We start from the raw sequence: 24766 nt of genomic DNA on the forward strand, positions 1-24766 counted from the left end.
TACAGGTGAAACAATCCTGAGAAGGAAGAATAAAGCAGGAGGAATTATGGTCCCTGACTTCAAGCTCTACTGCAAAGCCACAATAATCAAGGCAATTTGGTACTGGCACAAGAACAGACCTATAGACCAATGGAGCAGACTAGAGAGCCCTGATATAAACCCAACCAAAAATGGTCAATTAATACTTGATAAAGGAGCCATTGACATACAATGGGGAAGTGCCGGCCTCTTCAACAGCTGGTGTTGGCATAAATGGATGCTACATGCAAGAGAATGAAACTGGATTATTCATTAACCCCATACACAGAAGTAAACTCTAAATGGGTCAAAGACCTGAACGTAAGTCATGAAACCATAAAACTCTTAGAAGACATTATAGGCAAAAATCTCCTGAATATAAGCATGAGCAGCTTCTTCCTGAACTCATCTCCTCAAGCATGGGAAACAAAAGCAAAAATGAACACATGGGACTACATCACACTATAAAGTTTCTGTATGGCAAAGGACACCATCAACAGAACACAAAATCATCCTACAGTATGGGAGAATATATTTGTAAATGACATATCTGACAAGGGGTTAACATCCAATATATATAAAGAAATTACATGCCTCAACACCCAAAAAGCAAATAACCTGATTAATAAATGGGCAGAGGATATGAAGAGACAGTTCTTCAAAAAGAAATTCAGATGGCCAACAGACACATGAAAAGATGCTCCACATCACAAATCATCAGGGAAACGCAAATTTAAACCACAATGAGATATCACATCACACCAGTAAGGATGGCCAGCATCCAAAAGGCTAAGAACAACAAATGCTGGTGAGGATGCAGAGAAAGGGGAACCCTCCTACACTGCTGGTGGGAATGTAAGCTAGTTCAACCATTGTGGAAAGCAATATGGAGGTTCCTCAAAAAACTCAAAATAGAAATATCATTTGACCTGGAATTCCACTCCTTGGAATTTACCCCAAAAATACAACTTCTCAGATTCAAAAAGACCTATGCACCCCTATGCTTATTGCAGCACTTTTTACAATTGCCAAGATATGGAAGCAACCTAAGTGTCCATCAGGGGATGAATGGATAAAGAAGAGGTGGTACATATACACAATGGAATACTATTCAGCCATAAGAAAGAAACAAATCCTACCTTTTGCAACACCATGGATGGAGCTGGAGGACATTATGCTCAGTGAAATAAGTCAGGTGGAGAGAAGACAAGTGCCAAATGATTTCCCTCATTTGTGGAGTTTAACAATGAAGCGAAACTGAAGGAACAAAATAGCAGCAGACTTAGACACTCCCAGAAGGAACTAGTGGTTACCAAAGGCGAGGGGTGTGGGAGGCCGGGCAGGGAGGGAGGGAGAAGGGGATTGAGGGGTATTATGTCTAGTACACATGATGTGGGGGATCATGGGGAAAACAGTGTAGCACAGAGAATGCAAATAGTGAATCTGTGGCATCTTATTACACCGCTGGATAGTATCTGCATTGGTGTATGTGTGGGGACTTGATAATATAGGTAAATGTAGTAACCACATTGTTTTTTCATGTGAAACCTTCATAAGAGTATACATAAATAATACCTTAATAAAAAATTAAATAAATAAAATAAAATAAATGTCATTTGTACAAATTGAATGCAGAGAATCAAGGTCACCGACACTGAAAAAATTGTGACATAGGGAAAATTTTGTCCCTTCATTTCTTCTCTTCCTGTAGCAATTATATGATTCTTAATCAGTCACTTCTGATTTTTCTTACTGGTAAAATCCTGATTTTTCTTAGTTGTAAAATCAGATAATAATCTGAAATCCACAGTTTTGGTATTATATAATCCTAAAATCTGTGATTTTATCATTCTTAATTTACAAACCTCTAATCTCCAAACCCAGTGTGACTTTCTTTCCTTTGTGATTCTTTGTCTCATTTCTATAGTTCTCAACTGTTCATCAGTTCAGGTATTAGTTGTCAATTAAAGGTACTGACTGATATTTAAGCTATCACTTGGACATTTAGAAAGGTAGAAAGGAGATTTAGCTGGGGAAACCTGGTATATTTATTAATTAGGATAGCCCTTAAGCCTACTGGAATGACTTTAAAAGGCTCAGAAAATTTTGATATTGCACACTTGCAGCCTAAAAAGAAATTTCTTTTTAGCTTAAAGCCATTCATATCCCAACTTGTCTGGATTACACTCCAGATGCCACATTTAGTAGTGCCATGGTTCTATGTACCATCACTTTTGCCTGCCTTTGCTTAGCTAAATTCTGAAATTCAGAGTAAGAAGGTTTCAAGTTTGTTTTCCCTACCTTGATTTGGGAGAGTTAATGCTGACCTGAGAATAATGACTTGCCACCCTTTTCCCTCCAGTCTGCTTCGTGCTGAAATCTGACACACTGAGTGGAGGGGATGAGTTGCAATGTCTTTTGAAAATAGTTCCTCTTGTAGTATATAGAGACTTAACAATTATGCTGCACAAAAATCAAGTTCCAATTCATAAGAAAAATCTAATAGATACATGTTTAAGTGACATGAACAAATAATTAATACCAGAATAATTTCAGATAATAACCAAACACTTAGAAAAAAGATTTGACCATCATTCTAACCTTGAGAGCCTGTAAGTACAATAAAGTCATGTTAACATTAGGGATGGTTGATGAGGGATTTTAGCTTGTAGCTGCTTATGCAAGAATTAAGCATCCCCTAAAGTTACCCCTAATATTATTTATTTTCATTTCAGGGTATTGTCTCATGTGGGTTCATAAACAGGAAAGCTCAAGTTTTTCTGCTCCATCTTCTGTATAATGACACTTCACTGTAGCTTCTGCTACCAATTCCCTTCATGACAATACAAATCTGTGCCAAATTTGTCCTATGATATTCTTCAAACCACCTGTCCTCAAAATATCAAAGTAGATTTGTTTTCTTGGTAGAAATCGGGAAAATGGCTCTTTCCCCAATCTAAGCCATACTTTATCACTGGAGTTCAGCTGCTTTGAGGGCCCAGAACTGCTTTAAGTATGTCATTTAAAAAAGTGTTGAAAATCAATCTAAGGGGCTGGAAACAGACACTGTCATTTCTGTCTTCCTGCTCCTTCCTTCTGTCTCTGATGCTCCAGCACAAAATTCCTCCTTATTCCTTTAGCAAAAAGGAAAAGACCCAATGCACATCAATTTGTGAAGAAAGAAATCCAGCAGAGCTATTGATCCCCCAGAATATACAGAGCATAATCCAGAGCCAGGATACCTTGTTAAAGACAGGAGATGGAATAACGAAGAGGACAAATAACCTTCCTCAGGTTTCACATCTTATATTGTGGTGCAATCAGGATGCAAAACCAGGTGGTCTCTCTCTAGAATTCATAATCTTAACAACTATGCTACGACTACATTGCAAACTAGGAAGGCTTAACATATTAGTCACACTAGAGTAGCAAAAAAATGATTTGAAGTAATAATTTCCAGTGATGGTAAAGTTACATAGAAATACATCTATGTTCATTTACTCTTAAATCCCTTGGAAATAATTTTGGACCTTTTGGCAAAACACTATGGAAATATTCAGTAAGATCCATAAACAAGCTCGTACTCTATGATCTGGGAATTCTAATCCACAGAAATCTCCACAGAATGACTCCAAAATGCACAGAAAAGCTACGTGCTCAGGGATGCTCATTGAAACGTGTATATTGGTGAAGAAATATAAATAATAAAATGGTCCACCATTAAGGGAATGGCTTCATTTTGGTGAATCAACAGAGTAGAACATTAGGCATCCTTGAGAAAAGATAACGAGGAAGACTGCAGTGGTATGTAGCAGAATGTTTATGATAGAATGGTAAACAAAAATATGCATCAAATGTCTCAGCCATTTTGGGTGAAGCCCATTTAAAATATGTATGCATGTTGAAGGGAATAAGCAAATATGAACAGAGTGGTATTAACGTGGTGGGATTATGAAACACTTCCATTTTTATTGTTATAAATATACTTTCTTCAATGATGCTAGAGATAATCTTTTCAATACAAAAATAAAAAATAACATAGTGGTATTTCCTTTATCCCTGGGAGCCAGCTTTCATTTCACAAAGACCCAGAGAATTTAGGCCTCCATGGCAATGGACTTTGGCTTTTTTAAAGGTGGGGCTGTTAACAAAAGTCCTGGCTGTGGAAACTCCACACACACAGACAGGAGCTTTTTCCGGGCCCAACACTTCTCTTGGTAGGAGGAATAAGTAAAGCTCTTGGCTTGCTCTTTTCAGCAGCTTCTTTCTAATGTGTCATTTAAGTTCAGCAGTCTGGTATGATGGCTCATTCCTTGACAAGGAGATGGATAATGGGTTCAAACCTGCTCTGGGATCCACTTGAAGGCAGGAACTCCTGTTACTTTCCTCAAATATGGATTCTCAGTTCTGGGCTGTCTGGGCAGTGTGGACAGGTAATGGGGATAGTGCTAATCTATATTACTTAATCTTCTCATGCATCCATTCTTATTTCTGTGATTCATCCAGAAATCACTCACCTGTATAATCCTTTCCTTGGAATCCTTGAATCTTGTGAAAATATTTTTTGTGAACATTTATGTGTCTGGTGGGGAGTTGGTAGAAATTCCTAAGTACCATTTTGTTGATTTCCTTATTGAATAAACTTTGTATATGGTGTGAAGTAGGGGCCAGATTTAATTTTTTGTAAATGGGTATCCAGTTTCAGCTTTAGAGAGATATAATTGACAAATTATAATTATATGTAAAGTATACAATGTGATGATTTGATATATATAAACACATTTTATTTTGGTATCATTAATCTACATTTACATGAGGAACATTATGTTTACTAGTCCCCCCCACATACCTCATTACAGTCACTGTCCATCAGCGTAGAAAGATGCTGTAAAATCACTATTTGTCTTCTCTGTGTTCTACACCCCTCCCCATGACCTCCCCCCACATTATACATGCTGATCATAGTGCTCCCTTTCTTCACCCCCCCCCCCCGGTTATCCCTCCCTTCCCACCCATCCTCCCCAGTCCCTTTCCCTTTGGTAACTGTTAGTCCATTAGTGGGTTCTGTGAGTCTGCTGCTGTTTTGCTTCTTCAGTTTTCTTCCTTGTTCTTATACTCCACAGATGAGTGAAATCATTTGATACTTGTCTTTCTCTGCCTGGCTTATTTCACTAAGCGTAATACCCTCTAATTCCATCCATGTTGTTGCAAATGGTAGGATTTGTTTTCTTCTTATGGCTGAATAATATTCCATTGTGTATATGTACCACCGCTTCTTTATACATTCATCTACTGATGGACACTTAGGTTGCTTCCATTTCTTGGCCTATTGTAAATAGTGCTGTGATAAACATAGGGGTGCATATGTCTCTTTCAAACTGGGCTCCTGCATTCTTAGAGTAAATTCCTAGAAATGGAATTCCTCGGTCAAATGGTATTTCTATTTTGAGTTTTTTGAGGAACCTCCATGCTGCTTTCCACAATGGTTGAACTAATGTACATTTCCACCAGCAGTGCAGGATGGTGCCCCTTTCTCCACAACCTTGCCAACATTTATTGTTGTTTGTCTTTTGGATGGTGGGGATCCTTACTGGTGTGAGGTGATATCTCATTGTGGTTTTAATTGCATTTCTCTGATGACTAGCAATGAGGAGCATCTTCTCATGTGTCTGTTGGCCATCTTAATTTCTTTATTGGATAAGTGTGTGTTCAGCTCCCCTGCCCATTTTTTTAATTGGATATTTGCTTTTTGTTTGTTGAGGTGTGTGAGCTCTTTATATATTTTGGATGTCAACCATTTATTGGATCTGTCATTTATAGAATATATTCTCCCATACTGTACAATGTTTTTGTTCTATTGGTGGTGTCCTTTTCTGTACAGAAGCTTTTCAGCTTGATATAGTCCCACTTGTTCATTTTTGCTTTTGTTTTCCTTGCCTGGGAAGATATATTCATGAAGAAGTTGCTCATGGTTATGTCGAAGATATATTTTCCTTTGATTTATTTCTAAGAGTTTTATGGTTTCATGACTTACATTCAGTTCATTAATCAATTTTAAATTTATTTTTGTGCCTGGTATTAGACAATGATCCAGTTTAATTCCCTTACTTGTAGCTGTCCAGTTTTGCAAACACCAGCTTTTGAAGAGGCTGTCATTTATCTATTGTATGTCCATTGCTCACTTATTGTATACTAATTGACCATATATGTTGGGTTAATATCTGGACTCTCTGTTTTGCTATACTGCTCTGTGGGCCTGTTCTTGTGCCAGTAACAAATTGTCTTAGTTACTTTGGCTTTGTAGTAGAGCTTGAAGTTGGGAAGTGAGATCCCCCTTGCTTTATTCTTCCTTCTCGGGATTGCTTTGGCTATTTGAGTACTTTTGTAGTTCCATATGAATTTTAACATTATTTTTTCTAGTTCATTGAAGAATGCTGTTGGTATTCTGATAGGGATTGCATTGAATCTGTAGATTGCTTTAGGCAGGATGACCATTATGACAATATTAATTCTTCCCAGCCAAGAGCATGGGATGAGTTTCCATTTGTTAGTGTCCTCTTTAATTTCTCTCAAGAGTGTCTTGTAGTTTTCAGGGTATAGTTCTTTCACTTCCTTGGATAGGTTTATTCCTGGGTATTTTATACTTTTTGATGCAACTGTGATTGGAATTGTTTTCCTGATTTCTCTTTCTGCTAGTTCATCATTAGTGTATACAAATGCCACAGATATCTGTGTGTTAATTTTGTATCCTGCAACTTTGCTGAATTCAGATATTTGTTCTAGTAGGTTTGCAGTGTAGTCTTTAGGGTTTTTTATGTACAATATCCTGTCATCTGCAGATAATGACAGTTTGACTTCTTCTTTAACAATCTGGATGCCTTGTATTTCTTTGTTTTATCTGATTGTGGTGGCTAGGACCTCCAGTCTCCAGTACTATGTTGAATAGCAGTGGGGAGACTGAGCATCCCTGTCTTGTTCCTGATCTTAGAGGAAATGCTTTCAGCTTCTCGCTGTTAAGTATGATGTTACCTGTGGTTTTGTCATGTATGGCCTTTATTTTGTTGAGGTACTTGCCCTCTGTACCCATTCTGTTGAAAGTTTTTTTTTTTCTGAGAGGGCATCTCTCATATTTATTGATCAAATGGTTGTTAACAACAATAAAATTCAGTATAGGGGGGTCAATGCTCAATGTACAATCATTAATCCATCTCAAGTCTAATTCTCGTCAGTCTCCAATCTTCTGAAGCATAATGAACAAGTTCTTACATGGTGAACGAATTCTTACATAGTGAATAAATTCTTACATGGTGAACAGTACAAGGGCATTCATCACAGAAACTTTCGGTTTTGATCACGCATTATGACCTATAAACAATCAGGTCAAATATGAATATTCGTTTGATTTTTGTACTTGATTTATATGTTGATCCCATATTTCTCCCTTTACTATTATTATTATTTTTATTTTTAATAAAATGCTGAAGTGGTAGGTAGATGCAAGATAAAGGTAGAAAACATAGTTTAGTGCTATAAGAGGGCAAATGTAGATGATCAGATGATCAGGTGTGTGCCTATGGACTAAGTATTAATCCAGGCTAGACAAGGGCAGCAAGACATCCACGGATGCAGAAGATTTCTCTCAAAGCAGGGGGTGGTGAGGTTCTGAGCCTCACCTCTGTTGATACCCAAATTCTCACCTGATGGCCCCCCTGCAACTGTGCCTGTCTTAGGTTGTTCCTCCCTTGAGGAATCTTACGCGTCTCTGGCTAACAAGTCATCTTCCGGGGCCATACAGGGAAATGTAAAGTTGGTAAGTGAGAGAGAAGCCATATTGTTTGCAAAGGTTAGCTTTTTACTTCTTTGCAGATTTATGCCCTGTGGCTTCTATGCCCAGCACTTGTCTCGAGGTATCTTTAGCACCTGGAGGAATTATGATACTCGGTAAATTCGATATGAGGCGCGAATTCTATTTAAGGGTTGTAATTAGGAAGGAAGAAGAAAAGCTATAGATGTAGCATATGGAAGGAAACATGGGAGGATTGATTATTTCTTTGACATATCTTCTTGTAGAGTACCTTAAGTATGTATAGGTTTTAAACTACTAACTAATTTGCACACACATATTAACATAATAGGAATATGGTGACATAAACAAAGCAAATCTATAATTACCATCCATCTCCAGTGAAGTCAAGAAAACCATTTAGGCACCCTAGACATTTGTGAAAATTTATCTATGATATGATGGATATTGTTCAACTGTACTTGAACAATCAGACAAATTAAAGCAGCCCATTTCTGGGATCTGTTCACATCCCATATGTTCTTTTAACCATAGATAGTCTATAGTCGTGAGATTTTGGAGTGCTAAAACTTGCACCCCTCCCAACTCCTGGTTGAGTTCCAACAGTACAGATCCGGTCAAATTCGTTGTCTCACTGTATGCACATGCCAGCCTAGACATCTCCCTCCTCATTCCTATGGCAAGTCCAGGAGACGGTGGGCTGGATGCAGCCACAACTGCAGCATCATCCGGATCCCTGTGGAGGCTTTTTGATGATCATCCCCCGGCACAAGTCCTCCAGAGAGTGCTGATGCCGGAAGCTCCTCCTCATATCGTATCTTAGTTCATTTTCTGGGTATCCAAGCTAGGCCTTGATCTTCTGCATAGAAACAAAAAGACCCTTTGCCCACACTTTGACATGCCCTCTACACCACTGTGCAGAACTCATTGGAGGTCAGCACACAGTAACTGCTTTTTTTTTTTTTTATTAAGAGAAAGGAATATTATCAGAAAAGAGTACCTCCATAGCTGATCATCTGACACCCTTTAAGTGATCAACATTAAGGATATTTAAAGCATGCGTTGATCTTTGATTTACCAATAGTTTTATCCTATCAGGGAGTAATCCCCCTTTTCTTTCTTTCTTTCTTTTTTTTTTTAATTTTTAATCAACACTTACATGAAGAATACTATGTTTACTATGCTATCCCCTATATCAGGTCCCCCTAACAACCACATTATGGTTACAGTCCATCAGCTTAGCAAAATGTTGTAGAGTCACTACTTGTCCTCTCTGTGTTGTGCAGCCCACCCTCCCCTTTCTCCCTCCCCCCCATGCATGCTAATCTTAATACCCCCCTTCTTCTTCCCCCCCCCTTATTCCTCCCTTCCCACCCAGCCTCCCCAGTCCCTTTCCCTTTGGTACCTGTTAGTCCATTATTGGGTTCTGTGATTCCACTGCTATTTTGTTCCTTCAGTTTTTCCTTTGTTCCTATACTCCTCAGATGAGTGAAATCATTTGGTATTTCTCTTTCTCCGCTTGGCTTATTTCACTGAGCATAATACTATCCAGCTCCATCCATGTTGCTGCAAATGGTTGGATTTTTCCACTTCTTATGGCTGAGCAGTATTCCATTCTCTATATGTACCACATCTTCTTTATCCATTCATCTACCGATGGACATTTAGGTTGCTTCCAATTCTTGGCTATTGTAAATAGTGCTGCGAGAAACATAGGGGTTCATCTGTCTTTCTCAAACTTGATTGCTGCATTCTTAGGGTAAATTCCTAGGAGTGGAATTCCTGGGTCAAATGGCAGGTCTGTTTTGAGCATTTTGATGATCCTCCATACTGCTTTCCACAATGGTTGAACTAATTTACATTCCCACCAGCAGTGTAGGAGGGTTCCCCTTTCTCCACAGCCTCACCAACATTTGTTGTTGTTTGTCTTTTGGATGGCAGCTATCCTTACTGGTGTGAGGTGATACCTCATTGTAGTTTTAATTTGCATTTCTCTGATAATTAGCCATGTGGAGCATCTATTCATGTGTCTCTTGGCCATCTGTATTTCTTTTTTAGAGAACTGTCTGTTCAGTTCCTCTTCCCATTTTTTAATTGAGTTATTTGTTTTTTGTTTGTTGAGGCATGTGAGCTCTTTATATATTCTGGACATCAAGCCTTTATCGGATCTGTCATTTTCAAATATATTCTCCCATACTGTAGGGTTCCTTTTGGTTCTATTGACGGTGTCTTTCGCTGTACAGAAGCTTTTCAGCTTAATGTAGTCCCACTTGCTCATTTTTGCTGTTGTTTTCCTTGACCGGGGAGATATGTTCAAGAAGAGGTCACTCATGTTTATGTCTAAGAGGATTTTGCCTATGTTTTCTTCCAAGAGTTTAATGGTTTCATGACTTACATTCAGGTCTTTGATCCATTTTGAGTTTACCTTTGTATATGGGGTTAGACAATGGTCCAGTTTCATTCTCCTACATGTAGCTGTCCAGTTTTGCCAGCACCATCTGTTGAAGAGACTGTCATTTTGCCATTGTATGTCCATGGCTCCGTCATCAAATATTTATTGACCATATATGTTTGGGTTAATTTCTGGAGTCTCTAATCTGTTCCACTGGTCTGTGGCTCTGTTCTTGTGCCAGTACCAAATTGTCTTGATTACTATGGCTTTGTAGTAGAGCTTGACGTTGGGGAGTGAGATCCCCCCTACGTTATTCTTCTTTTTCAGGATTGCTTTGGCTATTCGGGGTCTTTGGTGTTTCCATATGAATTTTTGAATTATTTGTTCCAATTAATTGAAGAATGTTGCTGGTAATTTGAGAGGGATTGCATCAAATCTGTATATTGCTTTGGGAAGGATGGCCATTTTGATGATATTAATTCTTCCTAGCCATGAGCATGGGATGAGTTTCCATTTATTAGTGTCCCCTTTAATTTCTCTTAAGAGTGACTTGTATTTTCAGAGTATAAGACTATCACTTCTTTGGTTAGGTTTATTCCTAGGTATTTTATTATTTTTGATGCAATGGTGAATGGAATTGCTTTCCTGATTTCTCCTTCTATTGATTCATTGTTAGTGTATAGGAAAGCTACAGATTTCTGTGTGTTAATTTTATATCCTGCAACTTTGCTGTATTCCGATATCAGTTCTACTAGTTTTGGAGTGGAGTCTTTAGGGTTTTTTACATACACTATCATATCATCTGCAAATAGTGACAGTTTAACTTCTTCTTTACCAATCTGGATTCCTTGTATTTCTTTGTTTTGTCTGATTGCCATGGCTAGGACCTCCAGTACTATGTTAAATAACAGTGGGGAGAGTGGGCATCCCTGTCTGGTTCCTGATCTCAGAGGAAATGCTTTCAGCTTCTCGCTGTTCAGTATAATGCTGGCTGTGGGTTTATCATATATGGCCTTTATTATGTTGAGGTACTTGCCCTCTATTCCCATTTTGCTGAGAGTTTTTATCATGAATGGCTGTTGAATTTTGTCAAATGCTTTTTCAGCATCTATGGAGATGATCATGTGGTTTTTGTCTTTCTTTTTGTTGATGTGGTGGATGATGTTGATGGATTTTCGAATGTTGTACCATCCTTGCATCCCTGGGATGAACCCCACTTGGTCATGGTGTATGATCGTTTTGATATACTGTTGAATTCTGTTTGCTAATATTTTATTGAGTATTTTTGCATCTACATTCATCAGGGATATTGGTCTGTAATTTTCTTTTTTGGTGGGGTCTTTGCCTGGTTTTGGTATTAGGGTGATGTTGGCTTCATAGAATGAGTTTGGGAGTATTCCCTGTTCTTCTATTTTGTGGAACACTTTAAGGAGAATGGGTATTATGTCTTCTCTGTGTGTCTGATAAAATTGCGAGGTAAATCCGTCTGGCCCCGGGGTTTTTGTTCTTGGGCAGTTTTTTGATTACCGTTTCAATTTCTTTGCTCGTAATTTGTTTGTTTAACTTTTGTGTTTCTTCCTTGGTCAGTCTTGGGCGGTTGTATTTTTCTAGGAATTTGTCCATTTCTTCTAGGTTTTCCAGCTTGTTGGCATATAGGTTTTCATACTAGTCTTTAATAATTCTTTGTATTTCTGTGGAGTCTGTCGTGATTTTTCCATTCTCATTTCTGATTATGTTGATTTGTGTTGATTCTGTTTTTCTCTTAATAAGTTGGGCTAGAGGCTTATGTATTTTGTTTATTTTCTCAAAGAACCAGCTCTTGGTTTCATTGATTTTTGCTATTGTTTTATTCTACTCAATTTTATTTATTTCTTTTCTGATCTTTATTATGTCCTTCCTTCTGCTGACTTTAGGCCTCATTTGTTCTTCTTTTTCCAGTTTTGATAATTGTGATGTTAGACTATTCATTTGGGATTGTTCTTCCTTCTTCAAGTGTGCCTGGATTGCTATATACTTTCCTCTTAAGACTGCTTTCGCTGCGTCCCACAGAAGTTGGGGCTTAGTGTTGTTGTTGTCGTTTGTTTCTATGTATTCCTTGATCTCTATTTTGATTTGTTCATTGATCCATTGATTATTTAGTAGAATGTTGTTAAGCCTCCATGTGTTTGTGAGCCTTTTTGTTTTCTTGTAGAATTTATTTCTACTTTTATACCTTTGTGGTCTGTAAAATTGGTTGGTAGAATTTCAATATTTTGGAATTTACTGAGGCTCTTTTTGTGAGCTAGTATGTGGTCTATTCTCGAGAATGTTCCATGTGCACTTGAGAAGAATGTATATCCTGTTGCTTTTGGATGTAGAGTTCTATAGATGTCTATTAGGTCCATCTGTTCTAGTGTGTTGTTCAGTGCCTGTGTGTCCTTACTTATTTTCTGCCCGGTGGATGTATCCTTTGGGCTGAGTGGTGTGTTGAAGTTTCCTAAAATGAATGCATTGCAGTCTATTTCCCTCTTTAATTCTGTTAGTATTTGCTTCACATATGCTAGTGCTCCTGTATTAGGTGCATATATATTTAGAATGGTTATATCCTCTTGTTGGACTGAGCCCTTTATCATTATGTAGTATCCTTCTTTATCTCTTGTTACTTTCTTTGTTTTGAAGTCTATTTTGTCTGATATTAGTACTGCAACCCCTGCTTTCTTCTCACTGTTGTTTGCCTGACATATGTTTTTCCATCCCTTGACTTTTAGTCTATGCTTATCTTTGGGTTTAAGGTGAGTTTCTTGTAAGCAGCATATAGATGGGTCTTGCTTTTTTTATCCGTTCTATTACTCTATGCCTTTTGATTGGTGCATTAAGTCCATTTACATTTAGGGTGACTATTGATAGATATGTACTTATTGCTATTGCAAGCTTTAGATTCGTGGTTACCAAAGGTTCAAGGTTAGCTTCTTTAGTATCTTACTGCCTAACTTAGCTCGCTTATTGAGCTGTTATATACACTGTCTGGAGATTCTTTTCTTCTCTCCCTTCTTATTCCTCCTCCTCCATTCTTCCTATGTTGTGTGTTTTGTTCTGTGCTCTTTTTAGGGGTACTCCCATCTAGAGCAGTCCCTGTAGGATGCCCTGTAGAGGTGGTTTGTGGGAAGCAAATAACCTCAGCTTTTGCTTGTCTGGGAATTGTTTAATCCCGCCATCATATTTAAATGATAGTCTTGCTGGATACAGTATCCTTGGTTCAAAGTCCTTCTGTTTCATTGCATTAAGTATATCATGCCATTCTCTTCTGGCCTGTAGGGTTTCTGTCAAGAATTCTGATATTAGCCTGATGGGTTTTTCTTTATAGGTGACCTTTTTCTCTCTAGCTGCCTTTAAAACTCTTTCCTTGTTCTTGGTCCTTGCCATTTTAATTACTATGTGTCTTGGTGTTGTCCTCCTTGGATCCTTTCTGTTGGGGGTTCTGTGTAATTCCATGGTCTGTTCGATTATTTCCTCCCCCAGTTTGGGAAAGTTTTCAGCAATTATTTCTTCGAAGAGACTTTGTATCCCTTTTCCTCTTTCTTCTTCTTCTTGTATCCCTATAATACGAATCTTATTCCTTTTGGCTTGGTCACATAGTTCTCTTAGTGTTGTTTCATTCCTGGAGATCCTTTTATCTCTCTCTATGTCAGCTTCTATATGTTCCTGTTCTTTGGCTTCTATTCCTTCAATGGCCTCTTGCATCTTATCCATTCTGCTTATAAATCCTTCCAGGGATTGTTTCACTTCTGTGATCTCCTTCCTGACATCTGTGATCTCCTTCTGGACTTCATCCCACTGCTCTTCCATTTTTCTCTGCATCTCATCCCAATGGTCTTGCATTTTTCTCTGCATCTCTGTCAGCATGTTCATGATTTTTATTTTGAATTCTTTTTCAGGAGGACTGGTTAGGTCTGTCTCCTTCTCAGGTGTTGTCTCTGTGATCTTTGTCTGCCTGTAGTTTTGCCTTTTCATGGTGATAGAGATAGTTTGCAGAGGTGGTATGAGTGACTGCTGGAAGAGCTTCCCTTCTTTTTGGTTTGTGGCCTTCCTCTCCTGGGAGAATAGCGACCTCTAGTGGCTTGTGCTGGGCAGCTGTGTGCAGACAGTGCTTCTCCTTCCTGCCCAGTTGCTATGGGGTTTGTCTCCGCTGTTGTTGTGGGCGTGGCCTGGCTGGGGCTCCTCCAATATGGTGGAGCCCCATTGTAGGGGGAGCGGCTGGGAGGCTATTTATCTCCGTAAGGGGCCTCTGTGCTCCCTGCTGCCCAGGGGGATAAAGTGCCCAGAGATCCCCAGATTCCCTGCCTCTGGTCTAAGTGACCTGTCCTGTCCCTTTAAGACTTCCAAAAAGCACTCTCTAAACCAAAACAACAACAGCAACAATGAGAGAGGGAACAGAAAGAAAAAAAAAAAGGAAAAAACACGCGATTTTTTTTTGTCCTCAGGCGCCGATCCCAGGCACCCACTCACTGGTCCTGCTGCCCTGTCTCCCTAGCACCAGGGTCCCTGTCCCTTCAAGGCTTCCAAAAAGCACCTGCCCACCAGTCCCACAGGGAAAAACACGCGATATTCTTTGTCCTCAGGCGCCGGTCCCAGGCACCCGCTCACCAGTCCCGTCGCCCTGCCTCCCTAGCACCAGGGTCCCTGTCCCTTTAAGGCTTCCAAAAAGCACTCACTAGAAAGAGAAAAAAAAGGGGAAAAACGCACGATTTCCTCCGTCCTCAGGTGCCGGTCTCAGGCACCCGCCCACCAGTCCCACAGGGAAAAACGCGTGATATTCTTTGTCCTCAGGTGCCAGTCCCAGGCACCCGCTCACCGGTCCTGCTGCTCTGCCTCCCTAGCACCAGGGTCACTGTCCCTTTAAGGCTTCAAAAAGCACTCGCCAGAAAGAGAAAAAAAAAAAAGGGGGAAAAACGCACGATTTCCTCCGTCCTCAGGCGCTGGTCTCAGGCACCCGCCCACTGGTCCCGCAGGGAAAAACGCGTGATATTCTTTGTCCTCAGGTGCCGGTCCCAGGCACCCGCTCACCGGTCCTGCTGCTCTGCCTCCCTAGCACCAGGGTCCCTGTCCCTTTAAGGCTTCAAAAAGCACTCGCCAGAAAGAGAAAAAAAAAAAGGGGGGAAAAACGCACGATTTCCTCCGTCCTCAGGCGCTGGTCTCAGGCACCCGCCCACTGGTCCCGCAGGGAAAAATGCGGGATATTCTTTGTCCTCAGGCGCCGGTCCCAGGCAGCCGCTCAGCAGTCCCGCCACCCTGCCTCCCTTGCACCGGGGTCCCTGTCCCTTTAAGGCTTCCAAAAAGCGCTCGCCAAAAAGAGAAAAAAAAAGGGGAAAAACGCGCGATTTCCTCCGTCCTCAGGTGCCGGTCTCAGGCACCCACCCACCGGTCCCGCCACCCTGCCTCCCTAGCAATGGGGGCCCTGTCCCTTTAAGGCTTCCAAAAAGCACTTGCTAAAAAAAAAAACGGCTCCGGTTTCTTTCCACCTGCCGGGAGCTGGTGGGAGGGGCGCTCCGGTCCCACCAGACCGGGGCTTGTATCTTACCCCCTTCGCAAGGCACTGGGTTCTTGCAGGTGTGGATGTGGTCTGGATGTTGTCCTGTGTCCTGTGGTCACTATTTTAGGAAGGAAGATTTTTCTTTGTTATATTTTCGTAGCTCTATGTGTTTTTGGGAGGAGATTTCCACTGCTCTACTCACGCCCCCATCCTATGTTGAGTTTTTATCATGAATGTATGTTGCATTTTGTCAAAAGCTTTTTCAGCCACTATGTAGATGATAATGTGGTTTTGTTTCCTCTTTTTGTTGAAGTGGTGCATGATGTTGATTAATTTTCGAATGTTGTAGCATCCTTGCATCCCTGAGATGAATCCCATTTGATCATGGTGTATGATCCTCTTTATGTATTTTTGAATTCTGTTTCCTAATATTTTGAGTATTTTTGCATCTATGTTCATCAGGGATATTGGTCTGTAATTTTCTTTTTTTGGTGGGGTCTTTGCCTGGTTTTGGTATTAGAGTGATGCTGACTTCATTGAATGGGTTTGAAAGTATTCCCTCCTCTTCTGTTTTTTGGAAAACATGAAGGAGGATGGTATTATATCTTCTCTATATGTCTGATAACATTCAGAGGTGAATCCATCTGGCCCGGGTGATTTTTTCATGGGTAGTTTTTTGATTACTGATTCAATTTCGTTGCTGGTAATGGGTCTGTTTAGATTTTCTTTTCCTTCCTTTGTCAGTCTTGGAAGATTGTATTTTTCTCAGAAGTCTTCCATTTCTTCTAGGTTTTCCAGCATGTTAGCATGTAGATTTTCATAGTATTCTCTAATAATTCTTTGTATTTCTGTGGGGTCCGTCATGATTTTTCCTTTCTCGTTTCTGATTTTGTTGATGTGTGTATATTCTCTTATTCTCTTAATAAGTCTGGCTAGAGGCTTATCTATTTTGTTTATTTTTTCTAAGAACCATCTTTTGGTTTCATTGATTTTTTCTATTGTTTTATTCTTCTAAATTTTATTTATTTCTTTTCTGATCTTTATTATGTCCCTCCTTCTGCTGACTTTGGGCCTCATTTGTTCTTCATTTCCAGTTTCAATAATTGTGAATTTAGACTATTCATTTAGGATTGTTCTTCCTTCTTTAAATAGGCCTGGATTGCTATATAATCTTTTAGAACTGCCTTCGCTGCATCCCACAGAAGTTGGGGCTTTGTGTTGTTGTTGTCATTTGTTTCCATATATTGATTGATCTCTATTTTAATTTGGTCATTGATCCATTGATTATTTAGGAGCATTTTGTTAAGCCTCCATGTGTTTGTGAGCCTTTTTGCTTTCTTTGTGCAATTTATCTCTAGTTTTATACCTTTGTGATCTGAGAAGTTGGTTGGTAGAATTTCAATCTTTTTTAATTTACTGAGGTTCTTTTTGTGGCCTAGTATGTGGTCTATTCTGAAAAATGTTCCATGTTCACTTGAGAGAAATGTGTATCCTACTGCTTTTGGGTGTAGAGTTCTGCAGATATCTGTTAGGTCCATTCATTCTAGTGTGCTGTTCAGTGCCTCTGTGTCCTTACTTATTTTCTGTCTGTTTGATCTGTCCTTTCAAGTGAATGGTGTGTTCAAGTCTCCTTGAATGAATGCATTGCATTTTATTTAGTCCTTTAATTCTGTTAGTGTTTGTTCCACATATGTCGATGCTCCTGTATTGGTTCCATATGTATTTATAATGGTTACATCCTCTTGTTGGACTGACTGCTTTATCATTATTTAATGTACTTCTCTATCTCTTGTTACTTTCTTTGTTTTGAAGTCTATTTTGTCTGATACAAGTACTGCAACACCTATTTTTTTCTCCTTATTGTTTGCATGAAATATCTTTTTCCATCCCTTCACTTTTAGTCTGTATATGTCTTTGAGTTTGAGGTGAGTCTCTTTTAAGCAGCATATAAATGGGTCTTGCTTTTTTATCCATTCAGTTACTCTGTGTCTTTTAATTGGTGTATTCAGTTCATTTACATTTAGGTTGATTATTGAAAGATATGTACTTATTACCATGGCAGGCTTTAAATTGTGGTTACCAAAAGTTCAAAGGTAGCTTCTTTAGTATCTTACTGTCTAACTTAACTCACTTATTAAGCTATTTTAAACACAGTCTGATGATTCTTTATTTCTCACCCTTCTTATTCCTCCTTGTCCATTCTTTATATGTTAGGTGTTTTATTCTGTGCTGTTTTATGTTTCCTTTGACTGCTTTTGTGAGTAGTTGATTTTACTTTTTGCCTTTAGTTAGTATTTTGTTCATCTGCTTTCTTTGCTGTGATTTCAATTTTTCTGGTGACCTCTATTTAGCCTTAGAAGCGCTTCCATCTAGAGAAGTCCCTTTAAAATATCCTGTAGAGGTGGTTTGTGGGAGGCAAATTCTCTCAACTTTTGTTTGTCTGGGAATTATTTAATCCATCCATATTTAAATGATAATCATGCTGGATGCAGTTTTCTTGGTTCAAGGTCTTTCTGTTCATTGCATTAAATATATCATGCCATTCTCTTCTGGCCTGTAAGGTTTCTGCTGAGAAGTCTCATGATAGCCTGATGGGTTTTCCTTTGTAAGTCACCTTTTTTCTCTCTCTGGCTGCCTTTAATTCTCTGTCCTTGCGTTTGATATTTGCCATTTTGATTATTATATGTCTTGGTGTTGTCCTCCTTGGGTCCCTTGTGTTAGGAGATCTGTGGGCTTCCATGGTCTGAGAGACTATTTCCTCCCCCAATTTGGGGAAATTTTCAGCAATTATTTCTTCAAATACACTTTCTATCCCCTTTTCTCTCTCTTCTTCTAGTACACCTATAATGTGAATCTTGCTCCATTTGGATTGGTCACACATTTCTCTTAATATTCTTTCATTCCTGGAGATCCTTTTATCTCTCTCTGCCTCAGCTTCTCTGTATTCCTGTTCTCTGATTTCTATTCCATTCACGGTCTCTTGCACCCCATCCAGTCTCTCTTAAGTCCTTCCAGAAATTGTTTTATTTCTCTATTCTCCCTCCTAATTTGATCCTTTAGCCCTTGCATATTTCTCTGTAGCTCCATCAGCATGGCTATGACCTTTATTTTGAATTCTTTTTCAGGATGATTGGTTATATCTATTTCCCTAGGTCCTCTCTCAGGGGTTGTCTGGGTGATTCTGGCCTGGACCAAATTCTTCTGCCTTTTCATGGCGATAGAGGTCGTCATAGGCAGGTGGCGCCCTTATCAACTGGGAGAATGAAGTCCCTTCCTTCTTGCTGGTCACCCTGCCCCTCTCCGCTGCCTGTGTTGGTTACCCGCATACTGGGAGTAGCCCTCAGTGTAGCCCAGAGCCCTGCTGGGAGAGGCAAACATGCTGGTGTGCTCTCCTGTGAGAATGGCACCCCTTTGTGCCCTGCTCTCACTTCCTCTGCCTGTGCCAGGCAGCTGCACACTGGCAGCAGTCTCAGGTCTGGCCTGGGCAGTTGCATGATGGGAGGATACTCTGTGTGGTTGCTGTGGGCACAACCACTCTCAGGCTGCTAGGCTGCTGTAGCGGGGCTGTGTCGGAGTGGGAATGAATACCTGGCTGTTTATTGCTGCAACAGCTTCAGAACTGCACTTCTTCCCAGGGTCTGGGGTGCCTGAAGCTTCCCAGGATTCCCAGCCTGCTGGGCCGAGTGTGCCGGGACGAATTCATCCAGCTGTGAAGCCCCTGTCCCTTTAAGACTTTCAAAAAGCACTCGCTTTTCTTTTGTCCCATTGGAGCTGGCTGTGGGGACCCACTCACAGATTTTACTTTTCCATTTCCCCTATATCCAGGACACATTGTGATGTGTCCCTGCACTCCCAATGTGGATTACTAGGGCTGGGTATTTAGCAGTCCATGGCTCCCACTCCCTCTCCACTCCTACTCCTCTCCTCCCACCAGTGAGCTGGGGTGGAGGGAACACTCAGGTCCCACCAGGTCGGGGCTTGTATCTTACCCCCTTCTTGGGATGCTGAGTTCTTGCAGATGTAGATGTAGCCTGGCTCTTGTACTGTATCCTCTGGTTTCTCTTTTAGTAATAGTTGTATTTTTTGTATTTTCACAAATATATATGGTTTTGGGAGGAGATTTCCTCTGTCCTACTCATGCCACCATCTTGGCTCCCCATCTGATTTGATATATATTTTGAAGGGATTTCCACACTCAAGGTAACTAGCACATCCATCACATCACATGTTTACCTTTCTTTTTTTGGTAAGAATACAAGTTCTTTTTATTTTTTATCTTTTTTTGGTATCATTAATGTATAATTACATGAGCAACATTATGGTTACTAGACTTTCCCCATTATCAATTCCCCACCACTTACCCCATTACAGTCACTGTCCAGCATAGTAAGATGCTGTAGAATCACTGTTTGTCTTCTCTGTGTTGTACTACCTTCCCTGTACCATCCCCTACATTATGTGTGCTAATCATAATGCCCCTTTTTTCCCCTTATCCCTCCCTTCCCACCCATCTTCCCCAGTCCCTTTCCCTTTGGAAAAAAATGAATACAACTTCTACTGTCTTAGCAAATTTCAGTTATACAATACAGTTTTCGCAACTACAATCACCATGTTACACATTACATCTGCAACCTTTGTTCATTTTATAATTGAGTGGTTGTATCTTTTACCAAATTTTTCCCATTCCCTCCATTCCCATCCCCTGGCAACCACCATTCTATTCTGTTTTTATGAGCACAACATTGTTTTTAAGATCCCACATATAAGTGATACCATACAATATCTGTCTTTCACTGTTGACTTATTCCACTTAGCATAATGCCATCAACTTTCATTCATGTTTTTACATATGTCAGGGGAACCTTTTGAAGCTGAAAAATATTCCAATGTGCATGAGGGCACATGTGTATGTATCATATTCTCTTTATCTATTCATTTGTTGATGGGCACTTAGTTTGTTTTCATAGTGCTGCCATGAACATGGAAGCACAGATATCTCTTCAAGATAATGATTTTATTCCCATTAAATATATACCCCAAATTGTGATTCCTGGATGGTATGACAGTTCTAGTTTTAATTTATTGAGGAAGCTCCATACTATTCTTCATATTGTCTGTACCAGTATACATTCCCACCAATAGTGTACAAAGTTATACATTCTCACCAGCATTTGTCACCTCTTGTGTTTTTGATAATAGACATCCTAACATGTGTGAGATAATAGCTTATTGTGGGTTTGATATGCATTTCCCTGATGGTTAGTGATGTGCAGCATCTTTCCATGTTTCTTTCCACCATTTGTATGTTTTCTTTGGATAAATATCTGTTCAGGTCCTCTACCCATTTTTTAATTGGATTGTTTCTTTTTTTTGGTGTTGCATTGTATGAGTTCTTCATAGAGTTTGAATATTAGCCTTATCAGGTAAATACTTTGCAAATATATTTTCCCATGCAGTAGGTTGGCTTTTAATTTTATTGATGCTGTCCTTTGTTGTACAAAAGTTTTTGCATATGATGTGGTTCCAGTTGTTTATTTTTGCTTTTGTTTCCCTTCCCTGAGGAGACATATTCAGAAAAAATATTATTGCTTATGTTTATGAACTTACTTTCTGTGTTTTCTTCTAGGTGTTTTCTGGTTTCAGGTCTTATATGTAGGTCTTTTTGAGTTTATTTTTGTGCATGGTGTACAATAGTGACCCAGTTTCATTCTTTTTCATGTAGTTGTCTGAAGCGACTGCCTTTTCCTCACTGTATATTCTTTCCTCCTTTGTCATATATTAACTGACTCTTTAGATGTGGGCTTTTTTTCTGGTTCTTTATTCAGTTCCATTGGTCTACATTTGTTCTTTTGTCAGTACCATACTGTTTTGATCACTGTAGTTTTGTAGTATAGCTTGAAATCTGGAAGCATGGTACTTGTAGAATTGTTGTTCTTTCTAAAGATTTCTTGGGCAAATTGGAGCTTTTTCATTCTCAATGTAAGTATTATAGCTGGAATTTCCTTCTGAGCATGAGTTTTGCTGCAGTCATAGGTTTTGGTTTAATTTGTTTCAGACTTATTTTTCTCAAAGCATTTTCTAATTTCACTTGTATTTCTTTTTTGACCCAATGTGTGTTTGAGAATGTCATGTTTAATATCCACATAGTTGTGAATTTTCAAGTTTTCCTTCTTTTATTGACATATTTCCATCTCATAGTGGATTCTTAAAATATTTTATGATTTTAATGTTAACTGTATTGAAACTTGTTTTATGGCCTAATATATGATCTATTCTGGAGAATGTTCCATGTGCACTTGGGAAAAATATGTCTCCTTCTCTTATTTGGTGGAGAGTTCTATGTAACTTTATTATGTATATTTGGTCTATAGCATTGTTCAAGTCCTATAAATATTTACCTATTTGCTCTATCATTATTTAACATGCAATAGTGAAGTTTCCAACTACTATAGAATAAATGCCCTAATAAATGAAAAACCGAAATACTCCCTTTAATTTTTTAAAGGTTTTGTTTCATATATTTTGGTGTTGTGTTGTTAGCTGTTACAGACAGAATTGTGTCCCTTTAAAATTCACATGTTGAAGTCTTAAGTTCCAAGGTGATTGTATTTGGAAACAGGACATGTAAGGAGGCAATTAAAGTTAAATGAGGACAGAAGGGGAGAACCTTAAGCTGATAGGACTAGTGTCCTTATAATAAAATGAAGAGACACCAGAGCTCAGTATCTCCTCATGCACCACAGAGGAAAAACTATGTGAGGACACAGCAAGAAGATGGACATTTGAAAGCCAAGAAGAGTGGTCTGACCAGACACTAACCCTGCTGGCACCTTGATCATGGATTTCCAGTTTACAGAACTATGAGAGAATAAATGTCTATTGTTTAAGCCACCCAGTATATGGTATCTTGCTATGACAGTGCAAAATGACTAATATACTGCACATATGCTTTTAACTGTTAATATCTTCTTGATGACTCAAGAAGATTGACTCTTTATTAAAATTTAATACTTTTTGTCTCTAGTAACAATTTCCATGCTAAAGTTCATGTAGTGCTTATTATCATAGCTACCCTAACTTTGTTTTGGCCGCTATTCACATGAAGTACTTTTTCCTTTACTTTCAGGCTTTCTGTGTCTTGTTACCTAAAGTCAATGTTTGGTAGAAAGCATATAGTCGAATATTAAAAAAATATACTCTATTTTGCCAATATCTGCCTTTTTAAAAGTAATTATTGATAAGTAAGGAATCATATGCAATTTTTCTATTTGTTTTCTATATTTTTGTTCTTCAGTTCCTACATTACTGCTGTCTTTTGTGACTAGATTTTTCTTGTATGCAATTTTGTTTTTCTTATTTCTGTATCTGTACACTTAAAAAATTTTTTCCTTAGAAGTTACTCTGGAGATTACAGTTAACATCTTAAACTTATAACAATCAAGTTTCAATACCAACTTAGTTAAATAGTTTTATAGTATGTTTCTTTAGAGCACTGTTCTCTTCTTTTTATGTTTGTAATACACAAATTAGATGTGTATGTTGTGTGTACTCATTAACATAGATTTATAATTGTTGCTATGCACATTTCCCTATTAAATCATATTAGAAATAAGGAGTGGCAAACCAAAACTTCAATACCAGTGTCTTTCATTTATCGATGTAGCTACATTTACCATTTTTCTTTATTTCTTTATATAGGTCAAATTACTATCTAGTTTTTAATTATCCTGGTGGGCACCCTGCAGCATTATTTATAGGTCAAACTTAATACTGATACAATTTACATTCTGCTTTCTTTTTTATTTTGCTTTTAATCCAGCAATATGTTAATTCCTTCTTTACTATTGAATGATAATTTCACTGATTACAATCTGTAATTTCTACCTCTTTGTTACTATTCTGATTCTTTTGGTTTCCTTTAGTTCTTTGTCTATGGTATCTTTTAGCTTTCTGAGCATATTTAAGGGTTGATTTAAAGTCTTTGTACAATAAGTCCAATTCTTGTCATGGATAGTTTCCACCAATTTATTTACTTGGCCTGTAATAGGCTATATTTTGTATTTTCTTTGCATGTCCCATATATAATATTTTTGTTGAAAACTGGTCATTTTGAATATTGTTATGTAGTAAGTTGGAAAACCAGACATTCCCAACTCCCCAGGATTTGTTTTTGTTGCTTGTTGAAGTGGTGGTTGTTTGGTTGGTTCTTTAAATTTTTTTTTCTTTTTTGGTATCATTAATCTACAATTACATGAGGAACATTATGTTTACTAGACCTCCCCCATCACCAAGTTCCCCCCACATACTCCATTACAGTCACTGTCCATCAGCGTAGTAAGATGCTGTAGAATCAATACCTGTCCTCCCCACAGTGTAGAGCCTTCTTCGTGACCCCCCCCACATATTATGCATGCTAATTGTTATGCCTCCTTTCTTTTCCCCACCCCTTATCCCTCTCTTCCCACCCATCCTCCCCGGTCCCTTTACCTTTGGTAACTGTTAGTCCATTCATGGGTTCTGTGAGTCTGCTGCTGTTTTGCTCCTCCATATTTTTCTTTGTTCTTATACTCCACAGATGAGGGAAATCATTTGATACTTGTCTTTATCCACCTGCCTTATTTCACTGAGCATAATACCCTCTAGCTCTATCCATGTTGTTGCAAATGATAAGAATTGTTTTCTCCTTATGGATGCATAATATTCCATTGTGTATATGTACCACCTCTTCTTTATCCATTCATCTCATCCACTGATGGACACTTAGGTTGCTTCCATTTCTTGGCTACTGTAAATAGTGCTGCGATAAACATAGGGGTGCATATGTTTTTTTCAAACTGGGCTTCTGCATTCTTAGGGGAAATTCCTAGAAGTGGAATTCCTGGGTCAAATGGTATTTCTATTTGAGATTTTTGAGGAATCTCCATACTGCTTTTCACATGTTTGAACTAATTTACATTCACACCAGTAGTGTAGGAGGGTTCCCCTTTCTCCACATCCTCGCCAACATTTGTTGTTGTTTGTCTTTTGGATTGTGGTGATCCTT

This window comes from Manis javanica, chromosome X (assembly GCF_040802235.1).
Source record: "Manis javanica isolate MJ-LG chromosome X, MJ_LKY, whole genome shotgun sequence".
Lineage (NCBI taxonomy): Eukaryota > Metazoa > Chordata > Mammalia > Pholidota > Manidae > Manis > Manis javanica.